The following is a 16084-nucleotide window of genomic DNA, read 5'->3' as shown; positions in this document are numbered from 1 at the left end:
TCCCTTAGCTCACAAGGGTCAGCAGATTGTATTGTACCTAGCAGTCTTTTTATTGTATTGATTTCAAAATTCCTTATTCTTTTCCCAAGTTTCTGTTTAAAAAGCCTGAAGCACAGGACATGGCATTCTACAATGCTAAATTGTTACAAAAATTAGACTTATAGAATAAAAATATTTTTAGCTATTTAATGAAAGATTTAATGAACTGAAAAAAATGCAACCATATCTAATTAATATTTTTTATTAAATTTCAGCTAACCAACAAAGCATATTATGAAATAAAAAATAATAAAAATGTTCTTTTTATTATTTTTATTAACGATTTTAAAATTTTGAATAAGGTTTCCTGCAATAATAAAGCCTAATTATGAAAACGTTACAATAAAGGCTAAAGTTCTTTTTAAGTATGCTTTATTTTCTATTTTGAGACAATTTTTTAATCTTAAAACTATAATAACTTAATTTTGGAAACCCATTTCTTCTAAATAGTTTGTTAAGCTTTGCTGTTATGTGCGCCACTGTCATTGTTAAAATAGAAAACAAACCCAAAATAATGCATGTCTGTCATTGGACATAAAACAAAAGTTTTATTTTTAATTAATCAGAATTGTAACCTGCCAAACCAATGGAAAATGATCAACACAAAAACTTAATATTTAAGCTTTGAAATATCTTATTAATATGTTAAATTATTGGTTATTAGAATAGTGACGGTTTGATTATACTCTAACTATTTATATCTCGCAACTAACAAAGCAGCAGTAGGAACCATTTTTGACGTCTTCAGCGTTGTTAAGTCGAGATTCGAACCTAAGCTAAGCGTAGACTTTTCTTATAATCTAACATCTAAATTTGAATACAACATTATAACCAAGTATTGATCACCAATAGAAAAAAAACATTGAATTATTTTTCAACAATAATTTTCGACCTTCACATTGACTGAATTAACCAAAAATAAAGAGATAAATGATGATTAAAAATAAAATTTTTACTTTAAAGACGATTTTACCTCGAAACAGACCATTTTTCCGAAATTAGGCACTGCCCCCTTGCCTTTCTTTGTATAACAGTAGAAGGGAAGAAGTCTTTAGTGATTTGTGATGTTTTTTTTAAACTTCCGATTTTTTCATAATTTCTTTGAATAACTTGTCTGAAAATAATTTATTATTATACAAACTTTATTTAAGCTAGAATAACATATTTTCACCACTGATATCTGTCGTGTGTGTGTTTTAAAAAGTCATTCAAATTACGTAACAAGTTCAGCATAGTTACCCATTCCTTTATCTGTGAAACAACCACACCATTGCATGGCGTATCAAAATCTATTTAATAATCTTCTCAAATAAATTACACAAATTTAAAAAAATACTATTTTACAGAGAGGATGGAGAATAAGGTTTGATTACAAACCATTCTTTCTATTTCTTCATTACCTTCAATTATGATAAATTATCTTTCATGTACATCAAAATTATTGTTGAAACTGAAAAATTTGTTTAATCCATTCACGGTTTAATGAAAGTCGCCAAAGATTTATGCCAACGAATGAGAATACGTTTTTTAAAGTAAAAACAATTTGATGTCTAAAGTCCATTCTTTCTTGTTAGTAATTTACAAAAAATATCAACTTTGAATTTTAAAAAAGTAAATGTCCTTTTTGAGTAAAATTTCAACCTTATAAATTCTTTAGCAAGGTACGTTACTATGAAATCTAAATTCATAAACCTTAATAAAGATCAACCATGGATCACAAGGGATAAAACTAAGGACGTTAACTTGATTACCATACCTAATAATGTATAATAACAAAATTACCCCTTCTGTAGATTTAATCCTTGGTTGAAAAGTTGGGACAATACTAGCAAGGAACAAAGTAAAATTAAATAACGTCCAATGCAATGGGGGATAGGGGGAATGGGTAATTACTCCCCCCCCCCTCAAATGAATTTTGGGGTGACGTAGGCACCCCCAAAATTTTGAAGTTTGAATTTTAACTCCCCCCTAAAATTAAAAAGCTTAGACGCCCTTGCCTATATGATATAAAGATTAACCCCCCAAAATTTTGAATTTTTACTTCTCCCCCCCCCCCCCCCCACCCCCAAAGGAAAAAGCTAGGTTAATTGCACATATGTACATTCATAGGCGTGGTCAATAATGTATCCTTTAACTTACCCAACCACTAGAAGTTGTTGTCCTACCAAAAATACTTCTCACAATATAGGGAAACAAAATTTACAAAGCAAATATTTTCAAATCATAACTGCTTTAGTTAATTATTTAAGAGAACCTCTTAGAAAAAAAATAACTTTCCTATTGTTATTTAAAACTTTGAATTTCGGAAAGTCTTGGCATATACTAATGATATCCAGGGATGACAGGACAGAAAAAAAAGACAACACTATTGTGAAAATATCAAGTTGAAAAATTTGGTAAATCATATATTTTAGTTTTTATCATGATTTACTTTTATATTTGATGTTTTTTAATCATATTAAATTGATTCACAGCTCTAAAAAGGCCAGGATAAAAGAAACATAAATAGGGTCCAGGGTTGTAGAAATAGGTAAATGGCAGATAAACTGATTTTTCCCCGTAATAAAATGTTGTTTACAAAATAAATTTGCTTTTTTATAACTAATACAAATTATAACGATGTCTATCTGTATATAAAATATATAAGTGATTTGTTAAATGTGAATTTTAACTTCTACATCCCATTTGGGGCGAAGCTACTAGAAGGCTGATATAAACTATTCTACTCTTTAAAAGGGCGAGAAGATTAATCTATATTCAATTTTTTTTCCAATGCCCATGACGTGGCCATAAGAAAGTTGTGTTCATTAAATCCTGTTTTAGGCTGCGTAGCTGATTTGTAATTTACTTGTTTATCGATTGTTCAGTATGACCTGAAAATGATCATACAGGAAAACAAAAGTTTAGATAAGATATTTCTCATTGTTGGGAAGGGAGCCAATACTCTACAAATAACAGCTTAGTAAACTGTTTTTTCAATCTGACTTTTTCAAATTTCTATGTAATTTGATTTTTGTGGTTCTATGTATAATTCCAACAAGTAATCTGTAATATATCATTGGTGACTCCTGATGATCATAAACAATTTTTTTAGAATAAAGATTATTTTATGAGAAAAAAAAGTAGAAAAATGCGTGGATACTATATTCTTATCGAACAATTGGTGACGGACGGACAGACTTATAGTATATTCGGGCATTATTGCACAAAAAAAAAATTTTCCTTTTCTTGAACTGCTCCTATCTGTATCTATCTTTAATCATGAATAGTTTTAATTCATCATCACGATTTTAGTTTTATCAATTATCAAAATCTACATTTTGGGAGCGAATAGGAAAACATGGATGTCAACATACATAAAAAGCGAAGCACAGAAATAAAAACAATTAAAATTAAAGAAAATAAATCTATCTAATAGACAGATACAAACAGAGCAGTACAGACAATGGACCTTGTAACCAATATACTAGATGCCCAATGGTCAGCATGGTCACATTTCAGATCAGAAAATCAATGGTGTAATGAAATGGAAGCTGATAAAAACATATTTAATTTAAATGAAATGGATGATCATTGGAATCTCCATAAAAATACTAAGCTCTAATAGCAGATAAGCAAATCTAATTTCACCCTTTAATTTTCAAAAAAAGTAAACTACGTACCTGAAATAAAAATTTAAAATCAGTTAATTTACAAAAAGTAGCATATTATGACTTGTAATTTTATTCTTTTAGTATATACACGTGAAATAAGAATGTCTATATTTAATGTACGACAAATAGGTATAATTTAGTATAGCATTGCGTTAAAAAAAAATTAAGAATAAATATGTATAAACCTATACCTGGTATAAACCCCGCTGTTAAAAAAGATTAAACTTGTTATTAGTTTCAAATCTACCTAATGAAATATATATGAAAAGAGAACAAGAATACAGTAAAAAACAATTGGTCGTTCTTTTTAAGATTTTGGAGAAATTGATATTTGTATTTTTGTAGTAATAATAACCTTTACAGGAAGGGATACACCATTAGGTCTTACTTTTGTTATCTCTGAAAAAAATCTTGGTAATGAAAGGCATGATAACATCTTAAAGATAACTAACACTTTGATTGCACGACTTTTGTCTGGAAGTTCTAGCTGTGCATTTTAATAAGTTGTGCCTGATTGAAGTAAAGGTATTCATCCTAGTCTTACTTTTAACTTATCGCAACTGACATAGGTGTGTTTTTAACCTCATAAGTTATGACGCGGTGCTGGGCCGAGATTCGAACCTAGCCCCTACCCGACAACGAGAGGGTTCATTTTTTTTTCTTTAAATCAATCAAAAAAACAGCAATTCGAAAAACATTGAGGCAGTATAGACCAATTCATGAAATTTGTCTGTTATTAAAATTTTTCCAAGTTCAAAATCGAATAGAAAACAAAATATTTTCCGCAATATTTATCCCTCTCCGTAATCAAAGTTTGTATTAAGAACTTTTAAATGACTTTTCAATTTCCAAATAATTTTTAGAAACTCAAACTCCACCTTTTTTAGTTTTTGACAAATGAATGTAGGTTTCAGATTTAGACTTCTTAATATTCAAGAGGTTTCGGTTTAATCTAAAATGTTATGTATCCTATTATAAAAATTGATAAGCTTTTCTTGTCTGTAGCATAGGATCTCGATAACAGCTAAACCTATAGGGCTTATTTTTGGGTACATATGGGTATTAACTATTTTGGGGGAGGGTATATCAACCCTACATGGGTAAATCATCCGTTGAAAAAAACACCTAGCCAAATTTAAATTTAAAATTAGGGAGTCACCTTCCCCCCTCCCCCACCTAATTGCTCCTAGACTCGAGGCTTCTATTTTTTTTACTTTTATTATTCTATGTAGAAAGAATTCAGAAAGTGAAAGTTTTATGTTTTATTCTTATTCTATGGTGCTAGAATTGAGAATATATGCTGTAATATGTAGATGATAAGGGACATATTTTCTAAAATAAGAAACTTAATGTAATAATAATATTTACGTAATACATAACATACAATTACACAACCCCTGTCAAAAATTATTTTTAAGAGTTTTAGAATTTTAAGGGTTTATTTAAATTATATAAATTTAATAAAAAGTGATCGGGGTTCAAGTTGATGTAATATCGACATTTACATACATTTTTAGATATTTATGTCGACTATTTGGATTTAATAAAAAGTGTTATGGTTAACATATCGATAAATCTAATAGCAGCCACAGTTCTGATCGGTCCATATTTGAAAAAGCCGTGTATTGGAAATAACTAATTTTTTTAAAGCTATTGAGTTAGAGTTTTTCTACTTGAGTAATTATTTATCCAGCTAAGCTTACGAATGTTTTTGCTGATAGTTATCCTTGTTACCAAGAGATATCCACATTTCTATGCCATGTATGAGAGCAAAACTAACATAGAGAGGGGGAAATATTCTAACAACAAAACTAGAGTAATTGCTGGGTTTTTTTTATCAACAGAAAACAATCTTAAAGGCTATTATTTGTTTATCAAAAAAACGATACTTGGCAGAAAAAGGCAACGAATAGTTTCATAACGTCATTAGGTATGAGTAAGGTTAAAGTAAAAAAGGAAGTCGACAATTTGTCAGTTTTTACCATTTATATCAAGATTATTAAGAGTTGGCGAGGTGGAATCTACCATTCACTGTTAATTTTAAGTTTTAAAAAGAAAAGTAAAAAAATCGAACAAATTTATTTTTCTCCAAATTATTTGTACCTAATCCTGAAGTCTTACATAGGAGAGAGAGAGAGAGTCAATCTAGCCCCCCGTGGTTAAACGTTCACAATTTCTAACATTTCACATTAAATACCATTTCTAAGGTTCAACATTTAAGGATTTTACAGTAGATTTCCTTCCTAAAACTAACCTATAACAGTAATGTGATAAAATGGGTAAAAAATGCTTTGAATCTGTCTGAAAGTTAGAATTCTTGTGTAAATATTTCAAGCCACAATAGATACAAACTTGAATAAAAAAATTCATAAGTTCAAAAAAACTTATGAGACAAATTTTTTTGACCATCACTTGTGTAAAAAATTGTGTAAGTTGATATCGCCATAGAAAAGAAAAGCTAAAATTCTGTTTCATGTTATAGTTTATTAAGTGAGGATAAAAATCTTTCAGCGATAATATAATTTCAAAAGTTAAGTCTTGAAATTTGGAATTTGTAATCTCTAGAGAACCTTGAAAATAATGAGATCAGTCATATAATTAAACTGTATTTTAACTTAGATTTAAGTTGGATTTTGCGATGGTGACCTGAATTATTATCTAAACTCAAAAATAAAATTTACACATATAAATTTTCATACAAATACTTAGGGTTAGTTTAATATAACCAGGGATCAAAAAGGATAAGACAATAACCCGATAAATTGATGTACTTCCGCAATGATAATACACAAAATCACCCTTTCTTTAGATTAAAATTAGTTGTTGAAACGTTTGAAGACTACTTAATGAATCAACCAATCTAAATTCCCTAGGGTCCCGAAAGTTGTTAAGCCAACGAATAAGAGAACGTTATTATTGTGGATTAGTGTAATAAGCAGTCCCTTGTCCCCTCTCTCTCTGTTTAATTATAAGTATAATCTTTATTTTTATTTATGTGTCAGTAAATCTTAATTGGTCAAAACTTTTTCTCATCAAAATCTGCTTTTTATAATGAAAACCAAATTTGCAGTAATTTTTACAGTGCAACGCTTGTATTGCATAAATTTAATACTGGGGCGCATTTCTAAAGTTATTTTAAAACTAGAAATTGCAGTACAGTAATTGTTATCCTTGGCCTACATTAAACTGTGACATTATTGAACTATGGGAACCACGAAGCATCAGGAAGTGAGAAGTTCTGAAGTGAACAGAAAAAAAAGACACGATGAAGGCTTTGCTCAGGGGTATAGAGATAAGTAAAAAAATTTAAAGAATCTTTTTATGTCTTCATTTATTAGACTATAGAGTATTTTATGTATAGTGTATACCTGAAACTATAATTGACAAGATAACAATGATAAAAGTGTTCATAAATGTAATTTATTTGAAATGCAGTTTATTAGCTGACATATTAAACATCTGATGATCTTAGTTGATCTAATGGCATAAAATAATTATAGTTTTGTAATGCTATAATTACAAAAACAATATTTGTTAAAACATATCTTTTAGAATGAACATAAAAAATTAAACACTTTTTACCCTGTTTCCTATGCTTACACCACTGGTATGAAAAGTGTTGAAATATAGCACTTTGACATGAAACAAAACTATTTTCTGGGTACCCTGTTTTACTTATACTCAGAGAAACAAAAAACACAAAAGATTTAAGTATTTCCTATGATTTTTGAGTAACTGAAAAGTATGTAAAAAACTCAACTTTTCTGTACATGAAATACCAATTTTGTATAAAGCGGCAAAAAACAACTTTGGAATTTTTTCTGTCACTACTGATATTTTTCCAACTAATAACTAAAGGTTTTATTGATTTTCCTTTAAAATCTTACTAACAACTGCACCGATTGACTTAGAGAAACCTAACATAGGTAGGGATGGGTTTAGGCTATTTCATGGTTAAATCTAAGTCCTCTTTCACTTGGAATAGATGCAAGGGGCGCAGCTGCTAGTCAAATGCATTGCTAATTCTTTTGGAGGGTTGACAAACTAGCCTAAAATCTGCTCTTGATTAGTTTTACGCTTTCCTGAAAATTAAGGAGTGTTCGACTTAGTAGTTTTCGAGATAATATTAAACATACATCCAACTACTTTATAATAAAAACTATATCTTTATATTACTCTATTTCTTTACCATTGAAAAATACCCATTACCTACATAATAATTGATTTTCAAAATAGTGCATACACTCATTCACATACACACACGTGCAAACACACACCCACATACACACACAAAGCCATTCTTTGCGGAAATGAGTGCACCAAATCTTATAGGGAGCATGAGAAAGATGGAGATAAACATAGATAAATAAAGAGATAATAGATAAGAAGGAAGAGAAAAAAAATATAATAAAAGAAATGGAAGAACTCCTTCCCTCTAGAATATCATTTTTATAAATCTACAAATAAAAAGGATTAAAAAACAATTGATATAATTAAAATAATTAAACAACATATTATTCAATCGTAAGAAATGCCAAAAAAGTCTTCATATCTTTCATAACTTTAAAAGACAAGTTTTGATAATTATTCTTTGTGTTGACTGACCCAATTTTCCTGAAACTACCAAGAGCCTCAAAAATGAAATTTCATAGAAAGAGGTGCTTCTAAATAGTAAAAAGAGGTTCTTATGGGGCACAATTAATTTTAATCCCAAATCCCCTCTCCCTAAATATTTTGGGAAGTATCATTTTTAATTGTGTTGTTAAATTAATCATCCATCTTGGAATTTAAAACTGCAATTTGGGTATATGACAATCATCGATATATTAAGTTCCACTAATTCTTAAGTTCAAAAATCTGTGTTTGGTAGTATTAACATATTCATAGCATGACCTGGGTATTAAATAAGCATAAATTTACCCATTATCATTATATACATACACTCATAATCTCTTGAAGTGTTTAAAATGTTAATGTAGGGACAAGGGGCATAATTTTAACTAGGTAATAAAAAAGGAAATTGCCATATTTATTCTTAAAAAGCGGGGGAATGGGGGAGGGAGAGCTGGGACACCGCCCTTTGATCCCATTCCTTTTTTAACCCTCTCCCCTATCTCTCTTATATATTTTTTACGCTGTAAGTTACCTTGCGTGAGTTGGCCTTGATATTTATAAATGCTCCGTGTTCCCTTTATCATAGGCCCCGCCAGTAGTAGGCCTGTGTTAGGACATATAGGCCTAGGCAAGTATTTCTATTCATGTTTTTCTCAATAATGTGTTAGTGCCTAAATTCTTCTGTAAAGATAGAAGTGCTTTAGACTTTAGGATTTGCTTTTTTGGTCTACACAGGTGCCTTTACACACACATTATGGAAGTTATATTTTCATACACACACATGCAGCCGGCAATTCTGTGTGTGCATTTTTTGTCTGTGTACGCTTATCTGTTTGTGTGTGTATGAGTGTAAGGCGTAGTTTTTTTCTGCCTAGTTGGTTTAACTTCCTAGGTTTAATATATCTCATATATTTCATCAACAGGGATATTTCTTGTAAAATTTAGATAATTTGTCAAGTATGAAGCCAAGAAAATATAAGATATTTATAAAATTGCCTCAAATAATTTTTTTTGTAAAATACTATATCTACCATGGAATGCTATTCTGTGGAAAATATCATGATTATAGTGTGTTATTCTGGTATCCCTATTTAAAATTAATAGGATGTGTGTCAGTTGGTCTGGCTGTACCAAAGAATCTCATTCTGCTAAACTGATAGGGTTCTCCTACATATTGAAGCTTCTCATTGGCCCTGGGAAGATTTATAACTATGTATGGAGAGAGGTACAAACACCCTCCCAAAAAATGACCTCCCACCCACCCTCTCACCTCCTTCAAGTGTCCATAGAGGCCTCTAGGGGTGTATTCGCTAGTAATCAAAGAATAAAGTTCTTTTTATCTTTTTTAAAGACTTCTTATGTCCCGCTGTTACACATTTGTTATTTATGAAGTGGCTGTCTTATGCGTCTGAAACCTTTAACCCTGTTGGATTAATGCAGTTTAAACAATTGGCAAAAGAACAAATAAAGTTCCTTAATCTATCATTAAACTTAACACCTGAAGATAAAGGTTATATGAATCAATTCATACAAATTACATGATCAAATATAGATTGACAGTGCTTCTAAAATAAAAGACACATAATGCTAATTATATATCCCTATAAATCTTAGTAAAACTGCATAAGCTTATGATGAAAACGTCCAAAAAAGGGAATCTAAAAAATCAGATTCACAATTCATGGATTCGCATAAAAAGAACTTAAGAAACAAAATTGCATTTAGAATTCTGAACAAAAATTCGATGTAAATTGATCTCAAAATTGATGAGAAAGACATACTGACATTCCAAGACTTGTTATAGAGATGATTAGATTATAAAATTTAAAATCACCATCTAAAATTTAAGATGATAGAATGATAAGACAATCAAAATAGCTAAATATTATCATTTTGGAAAAGGACATACAGACGTTCTGTTTATCCTTATAATAAAGTAACAGGATGTTTGTGTGTTTGTGTGTATGTGTGTTTGTATGTTTGTCTGTACCGAAGGATCTCGCTAACCGCTGAACCGATCGGGTTCTCCTTAACAGGGTGGCTTCTCATAGGTCCCGGGAAGGTTTATAACTATTTTCTTAGGGGGTGGGACACCCCCAACCACCCCAAAAAATGAAAAATCCCCCCCCCCAAAAAATTTATTTTTATTTTTTTAACTAAAATTAAAAATTAGGGGGGGGCCCCACCCCCCGAAATTTTTTTTTCATCCCCCCCCCCAATTTTTTTTCTTTTAAAATCTGAAATAAGAAATTGGGTTATCAAATTCGACTCTCCCCTCCTCAATTGCCCCTAGAGGCCTCTAGGGGCGTAGCCGCTAGTATGACTATAAAGTTGTAACGCTTTCAAAATTGAACTTTACTTCACAATGTAAGATATCTGTTATGTACGTACGGAAAGACGCTGCGTTACTAATATAACTGCCCTTGTTATTATTCTATTAGCTCTAGTATTTGCGTCTAAATTAATCTCTTTTCTATTCATTGGTTAACACCCAAAAAGTGCGCGTTTGCCTAAAATGAAAATAAATAATAATTTATGTAATGTATTTTAAGTTTATTTGAATATTTTTGTTGCTATGACTTTTAAATTAATAAAAGTGTAAAAATACTGCGGAGAATATGAATAAAAGAAGACATTTACTGTTCAGTGTTTAAAATATTATTGTTTAACTACTTATTTAAAAGAGCAACTTTTAATGATGATTCCCATTACAATTAGGTACGATTTAGAAAGCATAGCAACTTTATAATCGTTACTAAAAAGTCCGATTGATCGTAAAAAAACATGCTGATTTTTAACAACTTTTGTATTGAATTAAATTATCTAATTTTTGGAACAATGATCACAATGCTTATGAAGGTGTTTTGACTTTTGTGTCAGAACCTAAACTGGGACATAGTGCATTTCATTACCCTAGGTAAGGTAACTTCATTTCACTTTTCAATAAAATCTAAAATGCAGCCGTTTTTAAAAAAATTAAATTTGAAAATTTCAAGTTTAATTTTCATCTCCTAGGAGTTACCGCATAATCATGACAAGAAGAGCAAATATTATTTATTTAAAATTTTTAACAAGTTTGCTTTCATAAAGTTCTTCATAAAACCACACCTGAAGGGAGTTAATTAATGGCCATTTTATCAGTTGCTTTGCTAAGGTCACGAAAATTCAGTCTTAAATAAATCATATATATAGAGGTTTTATGAAAGACTTCATAAAAGCAAACTTGTTCAGAATTTTAAATAAAAAATCTTTGCTTTTCTTGTCATGATTCTGCGGTAACTTCTAGCGGATGAAAATTGAACTAAAATTTTTCAAATTTAATTTTCTCAAAAACGGCTGCATTTTAGATTTTATTAAAAAGTGAAATGAAGTTACCTAACCTAGGGTAATGAAATGCACTATGTCCTAATTTAGGTTCTGAGACAAAAGTCAAAGCACCTTCGAACGCACTGTGAATATAATAAATTCCTGATAATTCTAGGCACAAAAATGTCCTTGTTATTTGCGTATTATTGCGCATGACAAAATGTGACAAGCCAAAACTGCGTTTTGCAAAAAAAAGATGGTGAAAAGAGAGTTTTACATTAGTAAATAAATAACTCTTTCCGCCAATCAACATCTTAGATTTGCAACCTATCTAAGGCAGAATTTATCAAAATTATTTTGAGAAAGATTATTTTTACAAACCAAAAAAGGAGGTAAATGATTTTTTTTTATAAATTACGTTCATATTCTACTTTTTATTTTACTAGTGGTTTTGCCCCTAACATCTAGGGGCTCTGCATTTGAAGGGGTATGAAGAGGTAGAATGACAGGTAAACCTTTTAAAAAAACAAATTACGTAAAACCATGAGAGGAATGTAATACTTCCCTCAAATTAAAGAACACAATTGATTCAGTGGCAATCGAAAACTTCACTCCGGTAATTAAAAACCTAAAATATGAGGAAAAAAAGAATTTGAAAACATTAAACTTATGTATTGTTTATTCTCTGTAGATTACATCAGATTTTCATTGCACTTACCTAAAAAAAAAGATAAAAATAAGAAAATTAACCATCATGCTAACTTAAAATAAATCTAGTAATGAATTTTAACATTTGTTTGTGTGTGTGATTCTTTATGCTCATGTAATATGTTAGAGTTTGTGTTTTTAACACGCAAATGTTGTTCTCCAAAGGTTCATTTTGTATGTCAGTATGTATTCATTTAGTAAACCTCTGTTTTCATCGACTAATATTAGAAATTAATAACAAAAAAGTGTTTCTTTACATGAAAGGTTCAAGTTCATCTTTTTACATATTTTATATAAAATCATAGTTTGTTGGGTAGGAAAGTATACGATTAGTTAACCCCACAATTTTTTAATGGTTGAATTAACATATGGCATTTGTTTGAAAAAAAGATAAGGATGTAAATAAATTTAGGCAGTATTGTCTTATGATGTTGCCTATGCGTGTTATGGTAGTTTTCAGTCTTGTTTTTGGAAGTCGTATGAACTTGTGATATAATGAACGTGCATGTATGAAGCAAACAAGGATAACGTTCATTCAGGCGGTGAAGCATATGAACAATAAAAAATAATTGTTTTTGAAGAGTTTAAAAGTTTTTGAAATGAAATTAATGGTAGACAAAATAGATAGAGCCAGAGAGAAATGTTAAGAAAGTGAGTGACGGATACACATACAGAGATGCCACGCTCCTAGAAAAAATATTACACAACACGCAAAACCATTTTATATAATTAAGTATAAAGTGCATCACTAATAGACAGGAATAAGAGGAAAGATAAAATATTAAAAATTAAAATTAGCTTTTAACAAAAAACTGTTAACCTTCGTCATTCTTATTTTTTGCAGCTAAATTTAAATTTTAAATGTAAATATTTTTGTTCTATGTAATCTCACAAACGGCTTTATTGATAACTCTACAATTTTCGCTTTTCAGTAAACAAATCATTTCAGGACGGGTTTGAAGGTGTAAGACGTCCTCCCACAAAGAGATAATAAAACAGGAATAAATGCTCCTTCCACAAAAAAAAGTTGGGACTAATCAACTTTTAACCTACTTTGTTAAACTTTCTTCCATTTCCTTTTATCCTGATTCAACTTATGCATTAAAAATGTATAACTGTTTTACTGTTGTTCATTAACAAACACTTCAATTTTGTTTCGTTAAATCAAAACGAAAGTATATTAAATTAAGTCAATATTTTCAGAATAAATTCATATTTTTCCGTATAGTCAGACTATTTAGAAAAATCTATGAAAAATCCTTCGTTATTTTGTAATTTAGAAAGTAATTTTACCCCAACAAGGACATCAATGCCCATAAGTAGTGTTTTGACAAAATGATACATAGGTTGGTTCAGAATTTATAAACTCGGAGTGCAATTATGATTTTATTTGTATGAATTATGCGATTCTTTAAAACATAAAATACACACAAAAAGTCTGTTATTTACCAATTTAGGGTGCACACTCTAACATGAATTTAGAGTAGAGCCGCTGTTGAAAATAAAAGAAATGAGTATACTGCCTAACAAAAAGTCTTGACTGTCCCTCTAACAAATATTCAAGTTGTAAAACTTAGAAAATAAAAAGTTGAGAATTGTATGAAAAAATGGTGGATTAATGGTAACTCTACTCTTTTGTTATCTTGAACACAGACACACTTTCATATGCAGAAACTACAAAGATACTTGCAAATACGCCCCTAACCCCCAGGGCTCTTGTTTTTTTGTTTGTTTGCCCAAAAAAGCATATATTTTCAAACATTATATAGTCGGAATGCTATTAATAAAACAGTTTTAATCGGGAAATAATTTTTTTTTTATTAAAATACCTAATGTTGTCATCATTCATATTGACCTAGACATTAAATTAAGTTGTACAAACATGTGAATAGACAGTGAGACAACCGGTAAATCCATGAGTAGGATTGTAAAATAATTTTACATTGAGAAGATAAAACTCACCGTATTTGGGATTAAAGGTAAACAACTACGTAGATGGGTCTATGTATTCAGTGTCTTTCACAATGGTTATAGAAAAAGGATAGTAGCATAAAAAAGAAAATTTATTTGAAAGACAGGTTTACCCAGGAATATGCCTATTTAAAAGTAACCTCTTTTATATATAGGTACATCTCTTTTGCTAAGGGTAAAACAATTTTTAAAAGATAGGTAGACCGTTTTTCTTTCGACTTATCTAAAAATCCCAATTTGGGAATACATATTTGAGATAAAGGTGCATATTCTGAGACTTTTTTTCAATTTTTTTTTCTAAAATGTTGTCAGGTCATTTGTCTATTTATTAACAAAGGATATTTCGTAAATTTTTTTATAGATAAAGATTTTTATAGACAGGATACAAGTTTAGAATAACAAGGAAAGAATCATAATTTCATAATTTAGAGCGCAGCTAATGCAAACCTACTAACATAATGTGAATTGAAATTGAAACCTTATATGATTAAATATAAGTTTAAAAGATCATTTTTAGAGAGATCTCATCGTCCGTACTAAAAATGTTTTTTTTTTATAAATTAAGAGTTAGGGTTGGTTAACTGAAAAATAATTGGTTTTAACACTTATTTTACATTCGCTTGAGCAAAAAATGATTCTTAAAGTAGAACATGTCCTTAAAATTGAAGAACATTAGTAAACTGTCTCAAGATCGTACTGACAAACCTAAATGGTCAATGTAAAACAAATGACATTTTAAGTGGGTAAAAATCTTAAAATCTCAAGATTTTTACCAAATTTCTTAACAAGTATTTGAACTTTTTGATACTTAAAAACATTGGATTTTATATATGCGGATAAAAAAATAAATAGAAAAGCAACACTAATGTAAATTATCATGCAGAAATTTAATTTGTTTCAACAAAATACTTACTTTAACATTCTTATTAATGAAGTCTATTTATCCATAATTATTAGGTCCAATAGATGGGTAATGTGTGACAGGGAGGTTTGTTTGATTTTACACCACGATAATGATCTACAAACAGCAGGTACACTCCCAGGGATAGGGACAAACAATCACAATATAATATTTCACCATAATAGTGTTGGAAGGAAATGATGGTAACTCTAATAAGTCACATAACTATAATAGAACAACCACTAAAATACTGGCGCTTTAATGTTATAATAATTATAAAAAAAATTTCTTCAGAATTTCTGTCCCTGCAAATTTAAAGGGCACCCTTCAAGGATCATTACTCAACCCTATTTACATCCTTCCACTTTTATAGTGGAATATTTTAGACCATCAAAGGGAAAAAACTGAAAGGTATATCATAAATAGGGAGGTCTTCTAGTTTATTCATTAGATAGGTTGACCTAATTATCGACATAAGAGTTATGCTAATGACAATGCGACTATAATCAAGTTTTCAAATAAGCTTATTTTTTAATATTATGAAGTAAAGTAGAAACAAATTTTAAAAAGTATGCACCCGGATTCTGAAAGCAAACTTGATGTTGTATTAATGTATTTTTTTTGTGTTTGGTCTTCGGATTGTTAGGCAAACATTATGAGGATCATTTCTTCAATGGAAGTTTTAATGATTGTAGTTAAAATAACAATTTAACATTGTTTAAACATGTTGCAAAATTGGTAATATTCCTCAGGGTATCCAATGGAGCATTTAGCTCCCCCTAGCCAACCTTCTTCCTAGTTGCAAATACTTTCTATTCAAGACATTAAAAGGCCACCATAGAATTCAACCCCCCCGCTCCCCAAAACTTGAAATATATTGACGTATGAGGGG

General features: G+C 29.9%; 1 protein-coding gene across 1 annotated transcript in view; it reads right to left on the bottom strand.

The window, feature by feature from the left end:
- Nucleotides 1-16084, bottom strand: part of LOC145311478 (uncharacterized) — a 49306-nt gene that overhangs the window by 9644 nt on the left and 23578 nt on the right. The gene's annotated exons all lie outside the window — the stretch shown is intronic.

The sequence above is a fragment of the Acartia tonsa genome, chromosome 2 (assembly GCF_053477335.1).
Source record: "Acartia tonsa isolate MP-2025a chromosome 2, ASM5347733v1, whole genome shotgun sequence".
Taxonomy (NCBI): domain Eukaryota; kingdom Metazoa; phylum Arthropoda; class Copepoda; order Calanoida; family Acartiidae; genus Acartia; species Acartia tonsa.
The sequence above is the reverse complement of the archived record's forward strand: the minus strand, read 5'-3'. Positions and strand labels throughout refer to the sequence as shown.